At 32.8% G+C, this 7,177-nt stretch overlaps 1 pseudogene across 1 annotated transcript; it reads left to right on the forward strand.

Annotated features, from left to right (window-relative positions):
• Positions 1–235: 235 nt before the first annotated feature.
• Positions 236–1,810, forward strand: LOC308344973 (importin subunit alpha-1-like; annotated as a pseudogene). Its single transcript has one exon. The product of its transcript is annotated as an importin subunit alpha-1-like (transcript).
• Positions 1,811–7,177: the final 5,367 nt, after the last annotated feature.

Genomic DNA, 7,177 nt, shown 5'->3' on the forward strand with positions numbered 1-7,177 from the left:
GGCATATGCTTAACCCACTAAGCCACCCAGGCAGTCCATCATTTCTTTTTAATTATTAAAAAATAATTTTAATTAAAAATTAAAATTTAATTTAAACAAATGGAATCAGTACACCGTCTTTGAGCTGAACCATGGTGGACATTTGAAGGCAGCTGACCTGTAGCCTGCAATGCCCCGAATGGTCTCCTGTGGAAGCCTGAGCCAGTGTGTCACTCTCTCCCTTTGTCTCCTAACCATGTCCACCAACAAGAATGCTAATTCACCAACTGCACACCTTAACAGATTTAAGAACAAGAAGAAAGACAGTACAAAAATAAGATGGCACTGAATAGAAGTTAATGTGTACCTAAGGAAAGCTAAGAAAGATGACTGGATGTTGAAAAGGAGAAATGTAAGCTAATTTCCTGATGACACTACTTGTCCACTTCAAGAAACCAAAACAACCAGGGCACTGAATTGGTCTGTCGATGACTTTGTCAAAGGCATAAATAGCAACAATTTGGAAAGCCAGCTCCAGGGTGCTTAAGCTGCTAGGAAACTACCTTCTAGGGAAAAACAGTCCCCCACAGACAACATAATTGGGTTGGTCTGAGTCCAAAATTTGTGTCCTTCTTGAGCAGAACTGATTATAATCCCATTCAGTTTGAATCTGCCTGGACCCTCTCTAACATTGCTTCTGGGACATCAGAACAGACCACGGTTATAGTAGATGGAAATGTTATCCCAGCATTCATTTTTCTGTTGGCATCTCCCCATGCCCACACCAGTGAATAAGCTGTATGAGCTCTAAGAAACACTGTAGGTGATGGGTTGGGTTTTCTGAGTCTTGATTATCAAGTATGGGCAATTGACTCACTGTTGCTTCTCCTTGAAGTTCCTGATATGTCATCTTTGGTATGTGGTTACTACATAACTTTATTGAACATCTTGAAACCTTTGTCTCAAGAAGAATCTTGTTAGACGAGGTTGAGCAGATTCTTCCTACTTTAGTTCATCTCCTGCATCATGATGATCCAGAAGTATTAGCAGATACCTACTGGGCCATTTCCTACCTTATTGTTGGTCCAAAGGAATGGATTGAAATGGTTGTGAACCTAGGAGTTGTGCTCAACTTGTGAAGCTTCTAGGAGCTACTAAATTGTTCACTGTGACTCCTATGCTAGGAGTCATAGGAAATATTGTCACTGGGAAAGATAAACAGACTCAGGGTGTCATAGATGCAGGAGCACTTGTTGTCTTTCCCAGCCTGCTGATGAACCCCAAAACTAATATTCAAAAGAAAGCTACATGGATAATGTCAAATATCACAGCTGGCCATCAGGACCAGATACAACAAGTTGTGAATCATATCTTAGTCCCATTCCTCATTGATGTTCTCTCTAAGGCAGACTTTAAGACCCAAAAGGAAGCTGTCTGGGCTGTGGCCTGTTATACAAGTGGTTGGACAGATGAACAGATTGTATACCTCATTCATTGTGGCATAATAGAACCATTGATGAACCTCTCAACTGCAAAAGATACCAAAAGTATTCCGGTTATTCTGGATGCCACTTAAAACATCTTTCAGGCTGCTGAGAAACTAGGTGAAACTGAGAAACTTGGTATGATTGAAGAATGTGGAGATCTGGACAAAATTGAAGCTCTACAAAGCCATGATAATGAGTCTGTGTACAAAGCTTCATTAAGCTTAAACTCAATTGAGAAGTATCTCTGTTGAGGAAGAGGAAGATAAAATATTGTACCAGAAACTACCTCTGAAGGCTATGTGTTCCAAATTCAAGATGGCACTCCTGGGACCTTTAACTTTTAGATTATACAGCAAAGCATAAGTTTGTTTGTTGTATACCAAGTTTGGTATAAGTTCATCTTACTGTTTCTCTACTAAGAACTCTTTTTAAACGTGTTTTGTTACTGTAAAACTTTTTTGCAAGGAAGCTATACTTGAGCGTTCCAAACTGTTCCTACTGTATGAAGCTTCTCCCCTCCGTGGGTTTCTTATTTCTATATGGAATCTCATATATTGCAGTGTCCTGTAAGTAAAGATTAAATTCCACACTTTTTTTAAAAAAAAGAAAAAAAAGAATTCTTTAAAAAAATAGTCAAATGGGGTCGGACTAGGGTAGAGAAGGGGAATCTTTGGGCCTAAGCTGTTCAGCAGGTCCAGAGAACAATAATTTCAGATTGGCTGCAAAATATAGAACTCATGATTAAAGGTGATTTTAGGAAATAGGATTTAGGAGACCAAAGTACATAATTAGAATCTTAGACACAATAGAAGAAATGACTGAATAAGAAGACATAGACAAAAAGGAAAACATTACAAATATCAAGGGATAAAGAGGCAAAGAAAAATGACAAGAAAAGCAAAGTCTAAATATAGAGATAACAAAAACCATGATGTCCTCTGAAAATTTTATAATGTGGAGTAGAGATCCAATAGAACTTCACACTAGGTATATTCAGGGTCATATATTATAGTATATTATATTTATATAAATATAATATATACTATACTTAGCTGAGAGTTTTGTAAAGACTAATAGATTATAGTACATGATCTCTTATTAAATAATATTTATAAAGCATAATAATATTGGATATTATATTTTAGGATAAACATAGAACACTGCTAATGTTACAATGGTTATAGAGAAAAATATACACCTTAACATGGAAAATGTAAAAATAAAATTTTGGTTGACTAAGAAAAAGTTAAAAGCAGGAGAAGTATTGATAGGAGGGCTACCTCATGTTACTTAGTGGTGACTAGGATACACTCACTGGAGAAGTGACATATTACAGAGGTGTTTAATAGGGAATGAAAGGGCATTTATAATTTTATGAGAAAAAGGAAAGAAGAAGATTGGTTATAATTTTTAATTTCAGTAAAATTATGTATCTAAATAATTACATAAAGATCAAGGCCATATATATTGCTGAAACATAGAAATAACCACCAGGAAAGTAAAATAAAAAAAAAAAAAAAGTTGAGGATGTAGCCTCTGGCAAAAGAGACCAAAGAGTAATGGTTAAACGAGGGCTTATTGCTTTTCATTTTTAAGTTGTTCTCTATCATTTAAATTTTTTTTTTAATTTATTTTTTTGTTAGAGAGAGAGCGAGCGAGCGAGCACAGGCAGACAGAGTGGTAGGCAGAGGCAGAGGGAGAAGCAGGCTCCCCGCGGAGCAAGGAGCCTGAAGTGGGACTCGATTCCAGGACACTGGGATCATGACCTGAGCCAAAGGCAGCCGCTTAACCAACTGAGCCACCTAGGTGTCCCTCTCTATCATTTTAGAAATGCAAGAATAACTTGTTTTAAAAGAAAAATCATGTAGGAAAATACAAGGTTAGCATAATTAATTATGTTAAAAAATAAAAAGACAAACGAATCCTCATTATCAGACCTCAAAATATGTTGATTATTACCTTTATTTGTTTTCTTCAGACAGAGCAGTCAAGCCAATAGGTTGACCTCTGCTCCTGTGCCTCAGTCTTAGCTTTAAATAAGCCAATGAAACGTTAATAACATCACCACTTTTTTAAAAAAAAATCTTTCATTTTGAAATAATTTTAGATTTTAGATTTACAGAAAAGTTGCAAAGATATTATGGGGAGTTCTCAATATCTTTCACGCAGTCTACTCTGTTAACATGTAACATGTTAACAGTGTTAACAGTGACAGTAACATGACATGTTAACAGTGATTTAAAGTAATTACAGTGATTTAAAGTAATTACAATAATATTAACTGAAGTCCAGACTTTCTTCATGCTTTCTAAAACTTTCACAGATATCCTCTTTCTGTTCCAAGATCCAAACCACGACATCACATTGTATTTAAAGACTGGATGTAAAAGTCTTAGAGGAGAAGCAAAAGTTAAGATTATGAAAGCTTCTGATCCCTAGGAGCTAGCAATTAAAAGTTCTTAGGGAATTAAAAGATAATTAAGACTTAAGGGAATGATGCTACAGAAGTGAGTGCATTATTTGCTTAGATGATAATTGCAGACCCAGTCTAAATCTCCATGACTATTTTTTCTAAGAACATATCTAGCATCAAAAAATGAGCACTACAGGGAAGTTATACATCAAGTGGATTCATTAATATCATCTCTGTAGATTACCAGGTACGTTCTTCAGAAATAGCAGCCGTATCTTGAGACTCTCTTACTTTGGAACAAGTTGGAAGGATGAGTCACTCCTGCCATGTTTACCTTTTCTTTCTTTTTTTTTTTTTCATCCAGATAACTTCAACTAAATGATTTCTGTTTTTAAAAGTCTGGCATACCGAATACTTGTTTTTCTGAAGCTTAAGAGTGGGTTGGTATGAATGAAATAGTCTGTTGTTATTTTTCAAGTTAGCCTAAAAGCCATTTCATAACACATGTCAAAATATTGTGAATTCAGTTCACACTTCAGTTAAAAACAGTTTGAAACCTTTCACTAGGCTATGCTTACTTAAAAAAAATCCTTATCAAAGTCATCTATTATTTATTTCTTAAATTTGACAGCTTGTTTTTTCTTATAAACAATACTAAATGATCTTAAACTACACCTTGTACAAGAGTTTTTTTTGGTTTTTGTTTTGTTTTGTTTTGTTTTGTTTTTGTTTTTTTGTAGGGACATATCTTCTTTCAATGACTCAGGTGAAAAAAATAAAAAGGCTGAATTTCCTTGTTAAAAGTAGGACCTGTTGAGGCAGACAGATTGAATAATGGGAGGCCAGTCAAATAGGGAAAAGAATTTTGAATATAAGCTCTTTTAAAAATGAAATGCAGACTGTTAAACTATTCAGACACAGACTGTATTATCTTAAGTACATACACCAAGGATCTATCTCTATCTATTCCTATCTCTATTATCTCTATCTCCACCGCTACTTCTATCTCTATCTCTAGCTATATCATGTGTAGCCCAGATAAATAACATGTCTGACCAAAATGAAATGCATGGCTGAAATACTAGGTATTCACAGGACAGGTATTTTGTCACCTGTCCTTATATGGGGAGAAAAGTAAATCAGATAAATAAAACTTTCCTGTAGTCACCCAGCCAGTGTGAAACATGAAATATAATTTTTACAGTTTTGCATTAGAAAAATCCACTTTTTAAAAAATGCTTTTTTATAATTTTCACAAGAAGAAGATATATAATACGCAAAATTAAGAAGCTGTATCACTAAGAGTCATCACACAAGCGTGTAACTTAAAAGTATTCTACACAGTGTATGCCAATGAGTCTCATATCAGTCCTAGGAAGAGCAATTAAACTTGTATTTACTCAGTTTGCTGATCAGTAAATAATGGAAGGTACTATTCTTTCTATAAAAACCAATTAGAGAAATAAATATATATAATACATATATACACATATAAATACATATATAATACAATATACATATATACACATATATATATATTCTTTTTTTTAATACACTAATGCGTGCAGCATTTCTAGTCCTTTAGAGGATAAGTGGTCCTCTTACTAGATGCACATTAAGATCATTAATATAATTAATGTCTCCAATCATTTTTTATAAAAAATGGTTTGACTCAAACCTTTAAAGTGTATTAAATAAAATATTTTTAAATGACAGATAATAGCTGTGGAGCTTAGTTTTCCATTTATGATTAGTTTCCTGGCTTGTGCAAGTATACTTTAGTGGTTTTTCTAATTTGGCAACAGGCACAAAATATTATTGACAAGTGCTTCAATACTGTTTGGAAATTCATTCATATATTTAGTTACTCTGAAAAATGAATTCAAAACTTAAAATAAAGGAATTAATACAGTAAATAAAAAAGTAGTATTGTGGAAAGCAATACACTATTTTCTCTGCCAGGGTATATTTTGTCATATTTTTTAAATGATAATTTTTTGGCTAATAATTTTGTTAAATTGTCAAAAGAGAATAAAACAATGACTTATGTGAGAAAACACAACAATAAAATAAAACAATGTAATTATAATTACTGAGTCTATGTTAAGATGCTGCAAATAACATCTTATGTAGACTGGCTAACTATAGGTTGAATCTAGCTTGTATGTATGTATTCTGTGTCTAAAAAGACTGCATAATTTTTTAAGAGGGGAAGAGGAATACTTAAAAAAAGCTATTCTAATATGGAAAATCATGTCCAAGGGGCATATAGTTCACATTTTTATTTTAAACACCATTAGTCAACTCTAGTGTCTTACATTTTAATACATTCATTTTAACTTTTTAATTTAAGCCTCACTTTTTGATTTATCTTAGCATCATCATCACATATGCTAGAATATAATTCTATTGGCATAGATAAAATTTGGTTTATACAAGTTCAGCAAGATTTATATTAACTATTTAATACCAAAACATGTATTTTTTATAATTTTTAAAATGAAGATATGGTGAAAACTAACAGCTGTGTAATAAAAGTACTGTTTTAGACAATGATTTTTGGGAAGAGGATAGACAGCAATCATGAATTATGAGCATACTGTTGATTAAATTAAATAAAAATAATATAGGCAGAAAATGAAGCTGTTGTAGAGTTTAATCTGTTTTTAGACTGAATTATTTGCTATGGCTTTACATTTGTCTTTAAGAATTAAACATCCAAATTCAGAAAGATCAAAATAAAAAAGAAAATCTCATTGCAAAGCAAATATAAATGCATTTGTTAGATCCCATTATTGGATATTATTTTATGAATTAACCATGTATAATTTTTTATTTGACTGAAACCCTATCAAAGTAGTTGGTAAGTAGAGTTACCCCAAATGCAAGTTCAGAAACATGTGATAGAAGGAGACAGAAAAGAAATTTGAAATAAATTTCCTATGATACAGAGAGAGGCTTCTTTCAGATGAATGTCCATGTAGGAAATTATTTTTCATAAAAGCCCACCATGGTCTATGATTCTATCTGATGGTGGCTTTAGCCAACTTTTAAAACGGAATATACTTGGAAAGCACTGTGGAAAACATTTATACGGAAGAGAATAAGATATCTGAAAGATTCTACACTTGCATAGATCTATAAAAAAATAAATAAAATAAAAATGTTTTTGTAAAAAAAAAATAGGATCATAAAAATATAGTACCTTTGGAAAGGATGTAAAAGGATAATTTTATACTTATCTGAAATCCAAAGGTGACAAGTGAACTACCACCAAAAGGCAAAACAAACAACAAAG

This window comes from Martes martes, assembly GCF_963455335.1.
Source record: "Martes martes genome assembly, chromosome: 6".
NCBI classification, from domain to species: Eukaryota; Metazoa; Chordata; class Mammalia; order Carnivora; family Mustelidae; genus Martes; species Martes martes.